Here is a 23235-nt window from a genome sequence, read left to right on the forward strand (position 1 = left end):
ATGACAAAATTATATAAGTTTCACTTTACAAAAACTTACTATGGCTCTTATATGTGCTTTGACTGTTTTATATAGTTCCTATAAATGACAAAATTATATAAGTTTCACTTTACAAAAAAGTACTATGGATCTTATATGTGCTTTGACTGTTTTATATAGTTCCTATAAATGACAAAATTATATAAGTTTCACTTTACAAAAAAATACTATGGATCTTATATCTGCTTTGACTGTCATATATATTAACTACAAGTTTCATGTAAAACATATACAAATTTAGTATTTTTTTTTCCATATGGGTGGGGCCGCTAGATCAACGCGAGACTTACAGTATGACATTGAAGCTGTGCCACAGCGCAATGTAAACACAACCTAACAAGACTACAACTCAAAATTATTATGGAGATATCAGATTTTTGTCCCGCTGCTTCTGGGTTCATCGTTTCTGCCTGAGAGATCCCAGATCCAGGCAGGAGGAGGGAACTTGTGAACTCAGTACTGCCGCAATCTGGCGGAGTCAGGTTAATCACGATGCATGACATTATCACAATATGTTTTCATGTGGTTTTTATTGTTAAATTTCAAGTTACTTGACAGTACAGCCACCTGCAAACAAAAACTACAAGAAAAAAGGAGTAAGAGACAATTTACAACAAAATACTCATTATTGTCTCCACCAGGCCAAATGCATGGGGAGAGAGTATGTTTTGCACTCAGTCTGTGAGTGCGTGCGTGTGTCCGTCCGTCCTTCCGTTATCAGTTAATCTCCGGCACCATTGGCCCGATCCATGCCAAACGTTACACACACACTCCCTGGATGCCAATGACAAACCTCTGCCCCAAATATTCCTCAACGGCCTGTTATAGCGCCATCATGAGGCCGATTTAGGCAAAACACATTTCTGTAAATAACTCAATTCGGTATACACTATCGGTATACACTATCTCCATAGTCATGTGATCAACACAGATCTGCACCATTTCCCATCTTCCATCCTGATTGGCTAAGATTGGCTTCCAAAACTCACAGAATTTGTCCGTTTCGAACAAAATGCCTCAAATCACAAACAGTGTGCAATTTCCGGGAAATTATACACGCAGATTTACACTAGACCGAGGATGACCTGCCACAGATTTTTCAAAATCAGCCTCACGGTGGCGCTATAACAGGGCAATTCCTGTTTTTACCTATAACTGCATCGATCTGTATACAAATTATGTATGCGCACTCCCTAGAGGCCATGGAAAAACATTTTCCTTGCATCCCTTCACATCTGCCGGTTATAGCGCCACCATGAGGCCGATTTCTGCAAAACAAAATTGTTTTTTTTAAATATATTTTTTATCCCACGATTTTGTAACACATTTTTCACCCCTGTGTCAATCATCTAATGTGATCCTGGGCTCCTTTACACCTGACAGGGGGGAGTTTCCCTGGTTGGACGTAGCGTGTGGAAGGAACACGTTATTCCAACCAGTTCCTTTCCCCTCCATCAGGCGCCCCGGCTGGCCAGGGGGAGGCAGTTTAAAAAACACATTGTTTATGTAAATCGCACAGATTTGATCGAAATCTCACGCAAATCGGTACACATGATCTCTGTAGTCATGTGATCAAGACGAGCCTGTTGGATTTCTCAGATTCTACACTGATTGGCTAAGATTGCCTTCTAAAGTTTTCAGGAGTAGCCCGTTTGTACAAAATACTGTCCTGCTCATCCAGAATTCTATCCTCAGAGATGCTATGAGTGATTTGGCTCTGCATTTCCTCAACAAAATGAAGAACATTGTTGCAAAAAACTCATATTACTCAAACATTTTGCCAAACATCACACACACTATCCTCCTGGTGGAGACCTGTGCCCATAAGGGCACTTTTTCTAGTTCTTTGTGAAACCATCGTTCTACAGAAGTATAAATTAAGGTATAGAACTGTAAACCATGGCCTGGGCTGTGGCTCAGTGGTCCAGGTACCTTGGCTGGTAATCCAGTCTGGCAGTGTGCCGCGGGTTCGACTCCCGATCCCGACGGCCTTTACCGCATGTCACTCCCCCATCTCTCTCCCCATTTCCTGTCAGCCTACTGTCTGTCTGTCCCTCTATAAAAAATATAAAATAGAAGGTGGAAGCTGCAAAAAAAAAAAAGAACTGCAAACCATAGAATGTACAGTATGTGCATTCACTGCATCACGCTATATATACGATATCTCTGCAATCGTGGAGACATTGCATCGTCTCGACGATATGTATGCCGATATCGCCCACACCCCTACCTTTTCCTTGGGCCGCTGCTTCTGCCGCTTCCGGTTGTTGCAACTTGCGGTCGCTGTGCGTTCAGGAGGACAGACGTCACGGGGAACCTCCTCCTCCTTCAACGGGCGGACCGCGTCTCCATGCACCCCTGCTTTGCGCTTCCGGTCCTTGCGCTTCCGGTTGTTGCAACTTGCGGTCGCTGTGCGTTCAGGAGGACAGACGTCACAGGGAACCTCCTCCTCCTTCAACGGGCGGACCGCGTCTCCATGCACCCCTGCCTTGCGCTCCCGGTCCTTGCGCTTCCGGTTGTTGCAACTTGCGGTCGCTGTGCGTTCAGGAGGACGGACGTCACGGGGAACCTCCTCCTCCTCCAACGGGCGGACCGCGTCTCCATGCGAACCGTCACTGACCGAGGATGGTCTGCTCCGTCTGTCGGACGATCTCCTGCGCACGGCGGCCGTCCCAGAGAACATGGTGGCGGCGTTGTTGTTGGCGCAGAGATCATCCAGTGGTCTGTCTGGTGGATCGCAGGGGCTTCGACACACGGGGCATCTCACCTTCGAGGCGATGCACACCTCACAGAAACTGTGCCCACATGGAATTGTCACGGTTTTAATCGCGCTTTTAATCACGGTAAAGGCCAGACAGATGGAGCAGTGGAAGGAATAGCACGGGACGTCACTGACCGAGGCCATGATGGACCACAGCTCTGGGCAGGAGAGCAGAGGGCCACAGGTCTGGACAGGAGTGGGCAGGAGAGCAGAGGGCCACAGGTCTGGACAGGAGTGGGCAGGAGAGCAGAGGGCCACAGGTCTGGACAGGAGTGGGCAGGAGAGCAGAGGGCCACAGGTCTGGACAGGAGTGCAGAGGACCACAGGTCTGGGGAGTTCCGAGTAGACCTGAAAGGAGACGGACACTTTATATTTAATTATGCAATATCTGACTGTGACAAACACGAGAACATTTTACTATGTAGCCATGGGCAACTGAATACGGCCCATGCGGCCCCCAACATCACTTAATGCGGCCCTGGGGCCCCATGTGGCCCCCACCATGACTTAATGTGGCAGTGGCCCACAGGAAAAGAAAAAACAGAAATGAAAATTTAATCAAACTGAATTTTTCAGGATTCAAATTCAAAACTAGCAAAACAATAGGCTACTGTAGTATTCCAATTCAAAACTAGCATTGACTGCCTCCCCCTGGCCAGCCGGGGCGCCTGATGGAGGGGAAAGGAACTGGTTGGAATAACGTGTTCCTTCCACGCGCTACGTCCAACCAGGGAAACTCCCCCGTCAGGTGTAAAGGAGCAACTTGGACACTCAGGCATGAAGGAAGCATGAGTTCAAGTCTGTTGCTCTCCCCTTTTCCCCCATATATGGGGACTAGGTTGGTGGAGGGTGTGTAGAGCCCAGGATCACATTAGATGATCGACACAGGGGTGAAAAATGGGTTACAAAATCGTAAATTACTAGCATTGATGGTTCAACAGAGTGGGTCTAACTGTAGTTATGATGGTTCAACAGAGTGGGTCTAACTGTAAAAAACAGTGGCATAACCGACGGTGCAACCGGTGCGATGCACCGCGGCCCAGCGCCCCCAAGGGGCCCATGAAGGGGGAAGAAGAAGAGAAATCAAGAATTGATGCAAATCAAGAGATATTATATGACATGTATATATCTGTGTCTGTTTATGTGTGTGTGTGTGTGTGTATTTAATGTGTTGACATTAAATAAAACCACTGACAGAGAAACATGGGTTTTTCAGAAAAATATAATTTTGCACACTTTTAGACCATGTCTGTGGTCATCATATGGGCATATATATGTACCCAGTGCAGTTATCGACAGAGGTAGTAGTTTGCAGCAGTAATTGTGTAGTTTTTGAAAGGACATGACATTAGTGAAGTGTCTTGTTTTTCTCCTAGAAGCCAATAAGGACAACCAAATGAGCCTATAACAGTCCATTTGGACAGTCTCATAGTTTGTTCTAGGGTCCTTTGGTTCCATTTTGTACTAGGCTACACTTACATAGTCACCTGGACAGATCCTGTTGTTGTTTACACACACACACACACACACACACACACACACACACACACACACACACACACACACACACACACACACACACACACACACACACACACACACACAACAGATACAGCACAATTCTGGAGATATAAAACAGCAGCTGGTAATTAATTGATTTGCATAAATTCACGCACACGCAACTTGCAAGCCCAACTGGTGTGTTATTGTATCTTAAATATATAAAGAACCCCCCCCCATGCTAATTTGCCCAGTCAATCATTTGATCCACGCTACGCGACTGCTGTGTGTTGTTAGTTGTAGGCTACTGTTGTAGCCTAAATTATTAAAGTCTTCATTCATTTAATATACAACAAAATATATTAGTGAACGAAAACCTGAACCTGTGAACCATATGAATTAAATAATTAAATAGGTGCGCACACACGCTGCTGTTTTAGGTGCATCTCCTCCCTCCTGTCCTGTCTGTCTCTAAACCGTGACCATGCACGTTTATGACGATCTATTTAGATTGCCTCGCGAGTGGCTGGGCAGTGTCAATTATATGAATGAATGTTTTGCCTAAACCTGCAGCCTCATGTACATGGCACTGGCACTGGTGGGCTGGCTGGGTTAGCCTTTCTCCGATGCGGTCCCCTCGACTCCCCTGCACTTGCGCTGGCTGGCACGCCGGCACGGCACAATTGGCATTCGAGCGACGCGTCGGGTTTATCCTTAATTAAAAGGACGAGACGTAACGCAAGAAAGACATGGCTGTAGATTGCAGTAGCCATACCCGTTGGTGTTGGTTGGTAGACTTGACTATAGCTGCATAGCCTTGGTCCCACTAGGCTTACTTATCTGCGAAAAGAGCTATAGCTGCAGCTATGCAAATGCCTCTCGATCCATGTCATGGAAGTTAACTATTGTAGTAGGGGGGGGGGGGGGCTACCGGTATGCGCCCATGCAAAACACTGTTTAAATGGCTTATATGACTTGCAACATTGTTTTTAATTGCGCGATTTTAATTGCTCACTTGGAAATATCCTACCAATTTCATATGACATGCCTTTACAAAATATATTTTTTTCACATGTATTATTAGTTTTATACATTTTAGGAGTGAAAACATATGTTTAGATGCCTGTGACAGCCTCTCAGCTGGTCAAACAATGCTGCTTCGCTGTTCTACGACAGAAAAACAGGAGGACAAAGCGTACGACAGCTCCCGAGTCCGACCAGACGTGACTTTTTGTCCTACTCAAGTTCAGCCGAAAATGTCGGTAATTTCGGCGTGCACCCATATTTTGGCGTACGCACGGTTGATAAATGAGGGCCTATGGGTCCATTTGGTTGTATTTGTACACGCTCAGGTCGCCCATTCTCCAAACCATCATATATCGCATGATTGGCATCGCTCCGCACGCAGGCTGTTGGTAGTGTTGACAGGCTTGGCAGGTCTAATGAAGTCCCGCGGTAGCCTGCGTGGGGGTCCGCGGGTAGAGGTTGTGGGCAATGTTCCCTCAAAAATGTTTTCGGTCTGAGCAAACTCAAACATCCTGAGCAGACATCAGCAACTACTGAGCAAACATTACGTCACCTTGACACCAACTATCCAAACGTTAGATGTGAAGTGAGCGACGGTGCGCTCCTCACTTCACACAGGTGTGATTTTTTTCCCCCCAAATGGATTTTGGTATACGAGTGAATCAATGAATAGTTACATAAGGTTACGCAAGTTCCAACATTTTTTCTATCAAGGTGGGAATATTCAGTTAGTCTATATCAGTGGTTCTCAAACTTTTCAGGCTGTGACCCCCCAAAGTAATCATATTTGAACTGGGGACCTGCACACCCAGACAAGCAACATAATGGTTCCACAGATACATAGTGAAAAAAGCCAATCTGCAAGCTCGTTGTGAACTTGTAGATCGGCTATTTTCACAATTGTTGCCTCTATCTTTATCATTTAGTAATATGGACAATGATTGACCAGTTTTGGTTTTGCCGATTACTTTAGATGCAGTAATGGTATATTTTCTTTTAGAGCCTTTGAGGTATTATAAAAGTGTGGGGAACCACAGGTTGAGAACGCCTGGTAGCCTATATGAATACTCAATATTGCTTTAAATGGGGGGCATGAGAAAACGGAAATATTTTATTGGGACACACACACACACACACACACACACACACACACACACACACAAACACTGACTGTACCTGGTGTGGTGCCTGTGTAACCCAGCCAACATGGCAACCCGCGAATGGCAACCCATGTCAACTGTCAATCAAGGCAGTATAAAAGTGACATCAGGTCTTACACTCCCACCTATGCAAGATGGCCGAAATGTTTGACAGAAGCAGCAGGTTCACTGTGACAAATCTTTGGATACTCTTCGGTGAGTCATATAGGCTTGGTGTCATTAACTTTAACTTGGATCAACTGGTTAACTGTTTGTTTATTTTGAAAGCATTCGAGTTATGTTTGAACTTTTTGTTTAATAATTAATATTGGTGTATTCTATTATAATATATATATATGTCATGTTATGTTATATAATTATATATATTATAAAACACCTTGAATTTTGATTTATTATATTATAATATATATATATATATATATATATATATATATATATCATGTTATATAATTATATATAATATAAAAAACTTTGAATTTTATTTTCTAAAAACATGCATGTAAAGATATAGACTTATTAGATAAATGATAAAAAATTAGATACTGATCACATCGAACTCTTTACTAATTTTATAGTTATTTAAAGTTGTACAACAATTACTTTTCTGAACAAAAGACTGATGTAGACACCTGGCCTTGCAGGTCAGGTTTTTTGTGTCCTTAAAAGGAAACCATTTGGATGGTTCTGGTACCGGCTGGTACCTGGACCTGGCGAGCCGACCCGGACCTCGACGCCCCCCTCCCTCCACCCAATTCCCCCCCCCCTGGAGAAAGACTGAATTTCCCCTAGCTAGGAACTCAACCTGGACAGTCACCACCTTCAAAGGGCCCCCATTTTTTGGTTTATTTTCTATAAATGTTCAAAGTTGTTTTTGATAATAATAATAATATTTCAGTTACCTTTTCACTCCAGTTTCTGCCTCCCTTATTTCATTGGTTTTCATACACACATTGAGCTCCTTTTCCGAACCTGGTTTACACGCAGTCAATCTCTTACCCATTGTGCCACTTCTACACCTGCTCCTGCTGCAGGAGGAGGAGAGGAGACGGGGAGGAGACCTATCTGTTGCCTCCCGAGTCCCCTGTGTAATCTAAATAAAGTGTAAAGTAAATACAAAAACCAAACCAGGCAAGCAACTGCATGTGAATGAATCCACGTTAGGCTGGAAATATGCAGGCTTGGCAACAGCAGAGCAGAAAATGATCTCAGGTCGCAAGTTTGACAAGCTAATTGACCAGACTGCTTTCCAAGCAGCTGCATGGTAAAAAGAGTCAGGACGAGACTGTGGTGTAATGTCATTGGTCTGGACTCTGGTGAACACCTTAATGATAAATGTCATACTCAAGTGCCCGGAGGTACTTGTAACACACATTGTTTGATGCCCTGCAACTATCGTTCAGTAAATTATACTTACCCAAGCTTTTGTAGATATTCCTTGCCTGATTTGCCTCTAAACAAGAAGACGACAGACGGCGGTGAAAGCCTGGTTTCAGGGGCTATCGGTCGCAGGAAGAGTAACACCAAGGATTAGACAGTGATGTCACTGACTGGCTGGTTTATAAACAGCTTCAAGTCCATAATACTTCCGTGTTGCATAACAGTGACATCACTGTCAGCTCCTGGTTATCTTTGCCACCTTGCTTCACAGTGTGTTCATGGCACGCTGCCTGTGATCAGCACAACAAACTCTGTTCCGTCGCGCTAATGAAACACTAGATGGGATTATTATGTCATGTCTGCAGTCAGCACTATCAGAAGATGTAACCCAGGTAAAGTAATCCGTCACTCTGCAAGTTTAACTAAAGTTTGTTCAAAGTCATTTCTGATAGCCAGGCTGCAGCCCTGCAGTCCTACAGATACAGATTGATTGACCCCCACAGCCCACTGGTAAAAACTAGCTTCATTTGGGACCCTTTTTGCAAATAAGTCAAATCATTCAATGAATCATCTTAGGCCTGACTCACACGTGCACAACCGATTGATGCATCATGCATGCTTGTTGTATGAGACTTTATTGAGCTAATCTTCTATGATTGATTAAGTGTTTTTACCATCACTCTGGGATTCCTTGTGAATGAAAAGTGAAATACAAATAAAATGCATTATTGAGGGAAAAAAGAAAAACAACTGTGTACAAGGAGGAATAACATTAGCCTCGGAGACCAACATGTATGCTTTTGTTTCAAATGAGAACAATAAACATTGACTGAACTCACCTATGGTAGTGGATGATGATAGGTCTTATTATTTCTGTAGGCCGTTACTTACAATTCCTACTTATGACAACTTTCAACAGTAGCCTACTAATGTTTCCACTGGAAAAGACTGGGTAACTTCTCTTCCTTCCAACACACAAGTACGCAGGTGTCACCAATCATACTTTAATGACTGGCGTCATATGAGCTATGGGTTACTTGCATAGAGTTGGGTTAGTTGTCAAGGCAACAAGCTCTTAGCCAATCACGGCAGCTTCCTTCTCTGGAACTATGGGATTGTATGTTGTGGATCTTATGTTTAACCTAACGGTCGGGAAACAGAAAATCTACAAGCCCGCAGCGCGTCACTTTCCTCGAGGCGCTGTGGGCTTGTAGATCGTCTATTTCCAGACCTACGCGTGCGGACTAGGCCGTGGCCACTGGCCAGGGTGCATCAATGCATCAACACAGGGATCAGAACAGAAAGTTCAATTGCACCCAAAAACCCACCAAGAAAGAACATGTTGACTAATCTTTAATCTATACGAAAGTAATTACACATGTTTGTAGTTTAGCTGAACGATCCTGAGTCTAGACTAGACTAGTGTGATCATGTTTCACATTGATCCACCTCCACAATAAAAAAACATTGATTAAATATTAAAGATCATACATTTAGCTATGTAAATTGTAAGCGCCCTACTGCAACCAGTAGGCCAGTATAACCTTCTTGTTTATGCACAAATGTAGCCTTTGATACCGTATTATATTTTGTCATATATGAGAGAGTGCAATATGTATCCCAAATACAGGTTTATGCTCTACCATATTGTCTATATTGTTTAGACTAATTAAAATAACCTAGAGGGAGGACACACTGCTGAGCAACGCGGTGATTGCGAACGCAGTGAGTGCACTTATTATGAGACCTAGTAGATCATGTCTGTGTGTGTGTGTGTGTGTGTGTGTGTGTGTGTGTGTGTCTGTCTGTCCCGCTATCCAAATATGGAGTGTGTTGCATCAGCAATCACTCAGCTCCATATATGGGCACAAAAGGGGCCAGGTCCACTCAGCTCCATATGGGCACAAAAGGGGCCAGGTCCACATATACAGTAACAGCGGGACAGACACACAGACAGACAGACAGACAGACAGACAGACATGATCTGCATGGTCTCAGCTGCGTTCGCTTCCCGCGTTTGCGCGTCTTACTGGTAACCTACTAGAAAACCAGAATTGTGACAGGATGGAGGATTGCAATCCTGTGAGCGAGGTGGCTGACTGGTGGCTGGTGACTGGCTGTGCCCACGGGAGCACAAATTGTGCCGAAATAACAGAGGGAATCCTAAACTTGCAGTGAATTAAAGACACCTGTAAAGTAATGGGACAAGTACTGTTGATTTGTATTGTTATTGGGGTTTATTCATCTGTTTTCATTGCTAACGGTCAATGGCTTATATTATATATGGCTTATATAAATATACTAATTTAAGTGTTGGATGTGCTTTTTTTTGAACAACCAAGATTGTTTAAAACATTCTAATCCCTGCTGTTGTTGAAATAAAATAGATTTATAGTTTGGATTAGGCAATTTTTTCTTCCTAATAGGAAGGCACCACATAGAATAGGCACTACTCTTATTATAAGAGTGGTGCCTGTTGGAGCCTCTACAGCGGTGTCCGTTGGGCACTGGCCTACTTGGAATGATGCAAGTTGGAAATGCATGACCCACCCAGATATTATGTCTGTGTCCCTTTTATGCCCATATGGAGTTCTTTCAATCAATCAATCAATCTTTATTTATATAGCACATTTTTCAGGCAGCGAGTGCAGTTCAAAGTGCTTTACAGTAAGAACAAAAAAAGTAATAATAATAAAAATAATATATATATATATATATATATATATATATATACACACATACATACACATACATGTATAAATACACATACACATACACAAATATACACATGTACATATCACACAAAGAGCAAAACAAAGCAGGAAAGCATCAACTATATAGTAATAAAAACAATAGTAAAAAGGAGAGACTAATCACAGGAAAAGGACATGATCTAGGAGGTGAAAGCGATGCTAAAAAGGTGTGTTTTAAGATTTCGTTTAAAAATGTCAACAGATTCAGAGAACCGTAGATCCCTTGGCAGGCTGTTCCAGAGCACAGGGGCGTAGTAGCTAAAGGCGGCTTCACCATATTTTTTTGTTTTTGGGGTCTCAGGTATCTCTAGGAGACCAGCACTCGATGAACGAAGTGGTCTGCCTGGCACATATTTAGGAAGCATTTCTGAGAAATAAATAGGTGCATTTCCATTTAGTGTTTTAAAAACAAGTAAAATAATTTTAAAATCTATTCTAAAATGTATAGGCAACCAGTGCAGGGACTTTAAAATTGGTGTAATGTGTGCTCTGCGTTTGGTTTTTGTCAGCACGCGGGCAGCTGCGTTTTGGACCAGTTGTAACCGACCAATGGATTTTTTGGGTAGGCCAGACAGGAGAGCGTTGCAATAGTCAAGCCTGCTGGTGATAAAACAGTGTATGAGTTTTTCGGTGTCATTTTGGGACAGAAATGGTCGGACTTTGGCAATGTTTCTCAGATGGTAAAATGATATTTTGGTGGTGTTTCTGATATGAGCCTCCATGTTCAGGTCACTGTCAAAAATAACACCAAGGTTTTTCACCTGGTCCTTGGTGTGAAATGCTTTTGCTTTAAGGTATGCAGATAATTTGTCCCTTTCGGCCTTGGCACCGACAAGGAGGATTTCGGTTTTTCCTTCATTTAATTGAAGGAAATTTTCTGACATCCATATTTTTATGTCAGTAATACATTTTATGAGGGTGTCAATTTGGGTAAGGTCACCTGGGGATATGGAAATGTATAATTGGGTATCATGTTTATCATGTTCAATCATCTTTGTCAGGCATGCCCAAATATGGAGTCTATGCAGACGTCAGAATGATGTCAGAACAGGCCAGCTCCATATATGGAGCCCTGGGCAGGGGCCCTGTCAGAGAGTCGGTTCTACTTCTAACCAACCGTAGGCCCGACCGACTTGTCACCGGGCACTGCACTCCCTGTGGGGGTGTGGAACGCGTGTGTCGACTGTCGAATTTGGATTTCAGACGTACACACAGATACTTGGTTAATTTATAGTTAAATTATTATTAGTTTTATGTTTTTACTGTTCTTCTCTTTTGTTCACTTTTATCAGTATTATGTATGGACTGTCATACTCTGTGGTAGGCAGCTGATGTGAACACAACAGTGGTTTAGTTTGGAGGTTTGTAAATATATCCGCTGTGTTTGGGCGCCCTCTAGTGGTGGTGTCTTGACATGAGACAGCGACACCCTGCGAGTGTTTCATACTATTATAATTTGTATGAACAACAAAGGCGCAATATTAAAAGGACAATGGGACGATTTACATAAAAAACAATGAACAACCGACAGACAGACAACCAAACAAAACAACAATACACAATTGACTGTAGGCCTACACAATTCTTAGATTTGACTCTTCCACAAAATGAAGAGGAAATACCTGCTGCTGTCATCACATGCATTACATGCACCACATCACATGCACCATATTCTTCAGGCATCCACTTATATTATAGCACCTTTGAGTCATTGTGAGCTTGTAGATCTGCTATTTTCAAATGGCTGGTAAATGTATAGGGCTGAAGTGAAGTGTTTAGTGTAAGTGTGAGGCATCTATACAGTAGATCATGGTCAGCACTTAGGCCCCTTTTCCACTGGTTGGTTCCCAATGGGAATGCAAATGAGGCATTATGTAGGAAACTATGAAAAATAATAGAAAATATGAAAAAGCTACTACTGTGGAAGGGTTATCATGTATGAATGTACTTGTATTGATCCTATAAACAATTTAATATAGGTCTAGTTTTTCCCACCAATTGTGGAGCTCTGGCTCATGGACTAAGAACAAAAAAGAACTGAACCACCCGGTGGAAAGGGGGTCTTAATGCGACCCGCAGGTAATACCAGAATACTGATATATTATTGATTTCAGCTAATTACTAGTATTACAATTGCCTCTTTTTTTTTAAGTCCAATGTATTTGTATTTAGTTCATAAAAGTTAACATATACTATAACTAAATGCAGAGCATTGGAATACAAAGGGACTATTAAAATAGCCTATGATGATTATTTGTTTTAATTTCCCCCCAATTATGCGGGTTTAAATGAGCATTTTGCTAATTAATATGATTAATATAATATATTGGTTGACGTGTTTTTCGCGTTAATACACAAAACTGCAAGTATACGGACGCATGCACACGCTCGCACCCGACCCTTCATCATTTATATTAGAAAGTCAACGTTTGTACCGTGAACGCGCAGCGACGTCACATCATCATCAGGAAGGGCGACAACTCAGACAGGTGAGCCGTTACTACACCACGGTTAACTTGAAAACACAGATTACCGGTAGGCTACATTGTACAATGTACATCATTCTAAACTGGTTAGTTCCCAGTTACGTTTCATAACGTTGTGCTGCTGATATATCAGGACACATTTAGCAGGCTTTAATGCAGAATCCCGGTGAAGGTTGACTTTAAAGTTTGTCGGTCAATTTAACGTTTCATATCTGCATTCTGTTTGGAAGAGCTATGTGTGCTGTCTGCTGTGTTTACGTTTTGGACGTGTCTAGCTTTCCCCCAGCTGAACAAACGGGCGTTGATCTTTGGTAATTATGGAGTGATCTCTATCATCATCTCTTTATAAGCTTAATTTGCATGGCTTGTTCTTTGTGTGGCCATTATTCCACGATTAGTTAATAGAATCTTTAATGTGGCGATGTCCTCTGTAATGTTGGCTGACAGTTGTGCTATATCGTGCTACACTTTTATCGGGTCCCGAAAACGTATGCCTAAAAATTAGTGCTAAAGTTGTGTCTCAGATGCTTAAAAATAAATCTGTTTAATTGTTATATAGCCTATAAGTAGGGGAAACTAGGCGAATGTGTTCCTACATGGTCATGGAGTTATGGACCTATGCTCTTGTAGTGGATCTGGCCCAGGCATTATGCAGTCTCATAGCGCAAATAATGGAGCGCAGAGCAAGAGCATACAGTACTTAAAACTAGAGAAGTTGGATTCTCATGTCATGTCTGCTGACAGACTGCCTCAGCACCTCAATTGCGTCATTATTCTGTGTGCCTCATATTCCTCCAAAGATGTGAGAATTGTGACAAATGTGCCTAAAGCACACTGATGAGTGATGATTATTGTTTTCACTTGATCCATATCTCACTATGGCGTATAGTACGCCCTGGCACTTATGCATATTTCATACACAAACCAAAGACAATGTGTTGGTAGCATGGGCTCATTTATTGGCTGGTTTGGCATGTTCATGCCATGGCTGTATCCAACCTCTAACTTACTTGGTTGCAATTCCCTCCATTGCCCCATTTGAAACCGAAAAGTCCGATTTTTTTATTATGGCACCAAAAAGCTGCTTCTCATCATGATGTTCCCTTGACTTCCCCGTCAAGAAGGGGCTAATTTGGGATAGGCTCACCGCAATCCATCCTGAGCTTCTCCATGGGCCGGAGGCCCTGAAAGAAGACCCAACTAATGGACTAGTAAATAGTAATAGTGGAAGAGATGCTTTTCGTGGTTTTACAAATAGATTTCCACATGCTAACGCGGTATCCGAGTGCTCGGATTTCACAGTGGTTGTCAATGTTGCCCTCCCTCATGTTTTTCGTTCTTTGCTCCATGCATTTTGTTTTCTACTGTAGGTAAAGCCAGCCATGAGAGTTCGTCCACCAAAGGCCGACGTCCTGTCGCCGACCTCTACCTTTGATCCCTACTACTACTGCAAGTCTAATAAGGAAAATGTGAGCCGACGAACACCTAGGGATACGTTAACTCGGTCTGAGGTGAACGTGACCACGCCATTGGGGCTTCACTCTCATAACGGTAGGATCAATTTGAACACCGCCAACACAAAAGTGAATGCCGGTGCCTTTATGCGTCCAAGAGTGTCGAATTATGTGGCCATATCACCACCACACCAACCCAAGCGGATCAAGATGGAACAGCCAGAACACAAAGTTACGGGTTTGGCGCATCCAACACCCATCAAGAGAGAACATGCTCACAAACGTCAAGGTACATCTGTGTTTTTTTTTATGATGATTCCCAGGTTTTACTAACTCCTAGCAGACACTGATGCAGTGATGCATACGGTTGTAATTAAATGGTGGTCAGTCTAAATGGCTTTGATTTTGATCTCTATTTAATTATAACCGTATGCATCACTGCATCAGTGTCTGCTAGGAGTATAGTGACCACAAAACTATGCGCAAACATTTAGGTTGTTTTGAGAGCACATGTCCACAGCATGCTGTAGAGATATCTCTACAATGTAGCATGTCGGAATAATGCATCATGAAGATCTCCAAATTTAATCATAATGCTCATTAAACAATTCCGCTTTGTTTGTTAATTTAGCTGTGGGCCGATGGCCAGTTTGAACAACGCTGGGACAAAAGAGAATACTGGTGTCTTACGTCCAAGAGTGTTGAATCATGCGGCCGTACCACCACACCAACACACATGTCTGATCAACAGAGAGCAGCTAGCGTACTACCCACCACCCGCCAAGAGAGAACATGCTGTGAAATCTATATCGAGGTAATGTACATCTGTGATTTTTGATCATTTTTCTGATGACTCCCAGGTTGTAGTTCTAATTGTGTCAATCTAAATGGCTTAGATTTTGATCACTAAGTATTTATAACCGTATACATCACAGCGTCTAGGAGTAGTAACCTACAGAACTGTGTGCAAAGTAAATGTTTAGGTTGTTTTGAGAGCACATCCACAGCATGCTACAGAGTCTCTACAATGAACGTAGCATGTCTGTTGGAATAACTGCATCATGACGGTCCTGGTGAACAAAAAAGCTCATTAAACAATTGTTTTTTTTTTACTTTAGCGGTGGGCCGCTGGCCAGTTTGAACACTTACACAAAAGTGAATGCAGGTGCTTTGCATAATGTGTCCAATCTGGCCATAACGACACAGCAACACAAACGGATCAACTCGGAGCAGCCGGAACACGACTATGCGAGGTCGGCGCACACAGAACCCACCGAGAGAGAACATGCTGACAAATCTACATCAAGGTAATGCACTTCTGTGTTTTTTTTTCCTGATGATTCCCAGGTTGTAGTTATATAACTTATAAGTTGTATCAATCTAAATGGTTTAACCCATTTAGACCTGAGTTAAAAACATTCACTTTGAAAGAATATATATTCAAAGATTTGCGCCACATTTTTACGATAAAAAAAAAATTGCAGACCTACAATCTCGTAGCGTGAAGATCTGCTATTTTTCATTAGCTAAATTATAACATAATGTTTAAAACACCAAAAGGGGTTCCCGCCCAAAATGGGTTAAGGCCTCTAAGGCAGTGTTTCCCAACCTTTTTTGTCCCAGGGAACACTTTTCATAGCCTAAAAATCTTGGGGAACACCTGGGGGGGGGGGGGGGGGGGGGGTATATATATATAAATATATATATATATATATTTTATATATTATAAAACAAGGCTCCAGACTTCCCAAAACAACTTGGTCAGGCTACTACTTGGCCTCACTGCCCGAACCCACCTCACCCCTGCCCATTTTAGGGTTGATGACAGAGTACAGCATCTTGCAATGGGTCATCTTGCACCTTTCTAAATACTTCCTTATTGTCAACAAAGTTCACACCCACGCCAGAGGGAGTTCAACAAACCATGTGCAACCCAGATTCGGCATAAACAAGGGACTAAATTAATTTCACTCCTATGCCACCAAAATGTGGAACGCTCTACCGCTCTCAAAGGGCACCAACGGACTGCTGCAATTCGAAACTGGCCCCCGTAAAATCAGAATCCTCACCCTCTTACTGAATAAGTTTCTTACATGACGCACATGTATATTTGTACGTCTCTAAATGTTCTGATGCATTGAAAATGGTGGACCCTGTTGTGAACAAGTGTAATGCTTTATCAGTGTGTTGTCCACAGTAAGTCTTTGTATTGAGTTGTGCTTTCATGTTGAAATGTACCCATTCTGCAAACTGTTAATAAATTCATCAATCAATCAATGTCATGTTGTAGTTGTCGGTGGTCACCTTATCACCTAACTTGAGTATGAATAGGCCTTTTAGAAGCCTTGGATTTTGATCACTATTCATAACCGCATGTGCATCAGTGTCTCTAGGAGTAGTGACCACAAAACTACGTGCAAACATTTAGGTTGTTTTGAGAGCACATCCAAAGCATGCTACAGATGTCTCTACAATGACTGTATGTAGGCTAATAACTGCATCATGCCAGTCCCGGTGAAACATAAGCTCATTAAACAATTCCTGACTTTTTTGTTTTTCTGTAGCGGTGGGCCGGTGGCCAAACGGATCAAGACAGAGCAGCCAGAACACAAAGTTGCGAGTTCTGTACAACCAAAACCCACCAAGAGAGGACATGCTGACAGATCCACATCAAGGTAGTGCACTTCCCTGAGTATCCTCTAGAGGGAGCAGTGGGACCATGGTTCACATTGATCTACCTCCACAATAGTCAATAAACCAATGAGAACATGTAAAAACATTTGATGATAGGCTGTTATTATTTTGCCCACATATCATATGAGCAAATGCAATCATATTTATTCATGCAAATACATATTTTGGTAATTTTGCTGGCTTTTCAGCTTTTATTGACAGATGTTTAGAGAGTGGACATGCAGTAAATGGTCCGGCCTGTCGGTAATCGAACCAAAGAGTGCGTTAGGCACTCCAGCTCTGGTCCATAGCACCGATGACTTCCGGGGCTCGCATAAATGCAGACCAGCCTCTCGTCTAAATAAAATCACACCCTTATGTGCACCCTCCATGAAACCAGTGTTGTTTTCGTCGACTAAAACTAAGACGAAAAATGTTCTTCGACTACCTTTTTTCACTGACAAAAACGAATGGAAACTAAATGAAAACTAAGCTACGATGACTAAAACTAAGACTAAATATACTGACAATTTCGTAGACAAATAAAAACTAGACTAAAATGTTAAGAAGGGACTAGTGGACAATATATCCAGTATAAGTCATTTTACACTTTGGTTGCATGCTGAAAATAGCCGATCTACAAGCTCACAACGCGTCGCGTTGTGAGCTTGTAGATCGTCTATTTTCAGCAAGTGTAAAAACACTCATTACGACGGCATCAAAGCCCGCCAAAATACATTTTAGTCGACTAAATCAACTGTAGATTTTGTCTACTAAAATCTTATGACGTTTAGTCGACTAAAACTAGACTAACACTAAGACATTCCAGGTGACTAAAATATGACAAAAACTAAATGAAGTTTCAGTCCAAAGACTATGACTAAACTAAAATAGAAATTTGCTGCCAAAAACAACACTGCCCTAAACACCGCGTTTGTGGTGTTCCATCCCTCCAATAGAGTTGTAGAGACTTGCACAGTGAAGTCTATTATGCCAAAACGCATTGAAGCTATTCTGGTGGTTTGTGGTGAGGTGACCCGACACAGTACTTATGCTGCTGGTTTTTGAGTGGTGCAACCACTCCAAGGAACAGCAATGTCACTATGGGACTATGTTACTATGTTTAAAGTACCAGTAGGGGCAACAGTGGCGCTGTTGTGCCAGAAAGAGAGATAGTGCTGAACTGTTGCCTGAGAGAGAGAGGTTCACACAGCTGTGATTTTTTTCCTTTTTAATTTGTTGTCTGTCTAAACTGAGAACTTAATGTAATTAAACCAACCTCACCAAGTCCACATCCCCATTTGTGAAAGCATATATTATTTGGTGAATAAAATAATGCCGATGATGACGCTATTTTTCATACTGTCAACCTGGATTGGAAATTAGAATCAACTTTATTGTCACATCACGGTCTCTCAAGTAACAGTGGATGAAATTAAATTTTTTGTGCATAGTTCCCCACCGTGTCGTTATTCTAAGGAGACAAAAAAGATGTATGGGTTGCATGATATTTATTTTACTCTTGCAGACCAACGGTTGAAAATGAGTCCTACTGGCTGCAGAAGAAGCTTGCCTACATTGACATGGTCAAAAGACACATGACTGAGCATCCTGCTGATGCACAGAGTGAGTATATTATAATGCACATCTTCCCATCTTATCCAGCAACTTGTAGCCTTCATAATATGCATGTGTATTATTTAACCCATTCTGAGCGGGAACCCCTTTTGGTGTTTGAAAGCTATTGAAAAATAGCTACGCTATGCTGAAAGGTCGTGAAAATGTGGCGCAAATCTTTGAATATATATTCTTTCAGAGCGAACGTTTTTAAGTCAAATCTTTGCTTCTGTGGGGTCGCTGGAACAACATATTTTCAGATGGGGGGAGGGGGGGTCGGTGGCCAATTACATATATTTTTTGGGGGTCCTTGACATGAAATATTGAGCACCATTGATACAGAAACATAGGTATTTCAGAAAACTGATTTAGAAGACCTTTGTAGAACCGTCCTCAGGTCTAAATGGGTTGTTTTTGTTCTCATTCCCGGCTAGTCTCGACAGTCACACACGCAAAGACAGAGTTGCTGAACCTGATGACCCATGTGGCCGGACAGCCACGTTCTGACAGCACACGATGGCAGCATCCATCTGACCTCACATGGAGGTATTTCATCCGCTCATCGATTCTCTCTCTGTGTGTGAAAACATAAATTCGCCAATTAAAATCATTCTGATGATGATGGTATGGATTGGCAGTAGCTTTAGGTAGTAAGGGTTGCGTCGTCATTATTTTTACTGTTCCAGACCAATAGGTGAAAGACTTTATTATTAGTATTGATGGGGAATTTATTTAGTTTGAGTAGGATATGACTCGCAACACTGAAAATGCCCAACTCAAAAAAGACACTATGATGGTTGTCGGAGCAGGTCCACAGACAGTGTCTTCACACACCTCCTCCACCTGCTGCTACACGCATGCTTGCAGCCTTCCTTTATATCAATGAGAAGAGAATTAGAAACATCACATGGTAGGAGAAGGAGGCTCTTCTGTTCATTTATTAGGACTGATATTTCCTCATCTTAGACCATCCATGCCTGCTGTTTGGATCGTGGTGCTGTAAACCTACGTGGGGGGGGGGGGGGGGGGGGGGGGGAGTTGAATGAAAGGTGTAGAAGTTTGGTAGTCCGTATCGTTCGGCCATAATCGTTAGTTAGTGGGAGGGGCCTGTTTTTACAAAACAATATCACAAATCACAAACGGAATGTCCAATCCATCACAAATTTGAATTGCATGTCGTGGGTGGTTTAATCAACGCAGAGCCAAAAGCAATTCCATTTTCATTCATAGGGGGCACCGCAAATGCAAATAATGTAACCGTTTGTTGCAGAATTTGATTTTTGGGGGGATAACTCCAAATTACTTACACATGATCACAGGGGTGATGTGACAATGTAATTGGCTAGCAACAATAGTGGGAGGGGCCTATATAAGCGATTGCGGCAACCAGACTTTGCAATTTTTCCAAGATTTTGACTTTTCTAGTTGTATCAATCAAATGGCTTAGATTTTGATCAGCATTTATAACCACAAAACCACAGTATGTGCAAACATTTAGGTTGATTTGAGAGCAGTTTATTCATCCACATCATGCTACAGATGTCTCTACAATGAATGTAGCATCATGTTTGGACTTTGGAGATCTTTACCAGAACTGTCTTGATGCATTTATTCCAACAGATTGAAACATAAACTCACTGAACAATTCCTCCGTTTTATTTTTACTTGGTGAGCCTGTGGCCAGCAACCCACCAATGTAAACAATTTAATTTCAATACAACTTTATGTCGTGAACTTAGTTAGTTCAATTTAAAATAAATGAATAAGAGTCTATTGGACTCCGAGAAGATTGTTCAGGGCTAAGCTCAGAGAGAGTCCGGTTTTCTGGAGGTGTGGTGAGGACCCCGGTACACTTATTCATGTGTTGTGGGAGTGCCCGAGGGCACAGACTAGTCTATGGTGTGCTAGTCATGAGAATATAATGCAAATCACAAACCAGGATATTCCTTATACACCTGCTCTGTTTATTCTGGGTGATCCTCCATCGCCATTAAAACACCTCCCCGCGCCTCTAGCTGACTGGATTCATACAGCATTAATGGTGGGCAGGAAGATCGTTAAAGAATGGAAGTCTCAGGATTTGCCTCCAGCACATGTCTGGTTCACTCAGCTTGGTATTGAGGGGCTTTGGAGAAGTTATCCCATTTTGGGGCGGGAACCCCTTTTGGTGTTAGCTTCATGCTATGCTTTAGCTATTGAAAAATAGCAGATCTACAAGCTCCTACTAGCTTGTAGGTCTGCTATTGAAAAATCGAAGAACGACTGACATAGAAACATAGCTTTTTCAAAAAAGTGTCATTTTCAAACAGACATTTTTTTAATCTGATCTCAGGTAAAAATGGGTTAACCAGTTAGATAAATATGATTTGTAGTGGCACGTGTTCCTCAGTCATGTTGCAGGCCCTTGATGTGATCCATGGTCAGGCAATGTCCTTTTGATTGTTCGTTGGCTTGATATACATACGATACGGTTGATGATGCTGGTCGTGTGAACTAACTTTGTTTATCTTGTCTATATTATGTTTCTGTGCACATACATAATGTCCATGCATACTTGTATTCTGTTGTTGTTGCTTGTGTTCGTTTTTTCTGTTTATTTGTAAAAAAAAACCAAATAAAGTGCTGATCATAAAGAAATCACACCTGTGTGAAGTGAGGGGCACTCTTATGATTAGGTGATGTATTTGATGTAAAACAAACGGTCTTAAAACAAACATTAAATTATCTGTATTGTTAATGGGATTTAATGTTTGTGTTGGTGACAAAACAGACATTAATTTCTCTTTATTGTCAATGGCGTTTTTGAAGGGCGCTAGACCCTCCAATACACAGGTTTGCATTGACAATAAAGGGAAAATTTACATAATGTAACGTTTACGTCATATTATTTATTTATTGTTAATGGCGTTTAATGTTTGTTTTACATCACCTAATCAACATGAGTTAGACTATTAGCACCCCTCACTTCACACGGGTGTGATTTTTTTTATAACAAACATTGAACTAAACATTGAACAATTTTTTTTTAAATATTTAAGCTATTGAAAAATAGCAGATTTACAATCTGGCGCAAATTTTTGAATATATATTCTTTCAGAGCGAAAGTTTTTAACTCAAATCTTTGCTTCTGTGGGGGTCCCTGGAACAATATATTTTCAGATGGGTGTCCATGGCCAAATACAGATAATTCTGGGGGTTCTTGACATGAAAGATTGAGCACCACTTTCATCTTTCATCAGCAGACGAAATGAAAGCCTGGGTATCGAGGCTAGAGCACCACTGATATAGAAACATATTTCAGAAACTATCATGATTTAGAAGACATTCTTTTTTAATTTCGACATCAGGCCTAAATGGGTTAAACCTCAAATATAACTTTATTAATTTGTGAAGGCAAGTTGCCGTAGACTGTGCCTTGCCATCTCCTTTTATCCTCTTATTAGGCCCTACAGAATACCTCCTTTCCTTGTATGATGAACAGTGAAAATGGCAGTTCACTTCTAATTGGCTCACAACACATCCCAATGATGCTTGTAGATCTGCTATTTGTAGCAGGTTGTATTATTATTTTCATTTCCATGGAGCCTTCCTGGGGGTTGATAACAGTTACTTTACTATAATAGTTTTACTGTTTAATATACACAGCAAGAGTGCTCATGTGGCCTATAGTTGCTTCTTTAAGGCTTGTTTTCATAGACCTCGTTGCTTGTTTCCCCCGCAACAGTGGCTCTGAGCTGACTGCAGTGAAAGCAACTGTGTCTGAAAAGCAACGTGGCTCGTCTGCGTTCTCTAGTGTAACTCCGGAAATGGATGTTCACAAGCTGCAAAGCGGTGCTAGCAAGTATTGTAGCTATCTCCGACTGGGTGCAGTTCATTTTTACGTCATTACATGCCAAATGATCTCGCGCCTATGGTGGCTCTCGGGGTCAATAAGGTGCGGTCTGGCACTATCGACTGCTGCTATCTTAAGCACAAATCAAAAGAGTCAACACATTCATGTTCAACATGGTTAAAAAAAACACATGTAATTTTAGATTTTAGCTATATAATATAGTCTGTACGGTGAAAACTTCATGTCCAAAAATAGCTTTTACTTTTGTGAGGTTGTATGTATGATGAAGTAGGGTCTTATTTTCCTCAGGTCTTAATGCATGGGTTATGGCAGTGGTTTTCAACCCTTTTTATGTCAAGTTCCATTATTTATTTGACATTTCAGCCACGGACCACTACTTGATGAGATTTAAGTCTCTCAGACCCAAAATGTATTTTGTTGTCAAACACGTTGATCAAAATGACAATTCTTCTACATTCTCTAATTTGTGTAAATTAAGTGATGCAGATGTTTAACAATACTTTTACTCTTCAGAGAGTAAAATATCTATGAGGGTC

The sequence above is a fragment of the Protomyctophum bolini genome (assembly GCF_963924005.1).
Source record: "Protomyctophum bolini genome assembly, chromosome: 20".
Classification (NCBI taxonomy): domain Eukaryota; kingdom Metazoa; phylum Chordata; class Actinopteri; order Myctophiformes; family Myctophidae; genus Protomyctophum; species Protomyctophum bolini.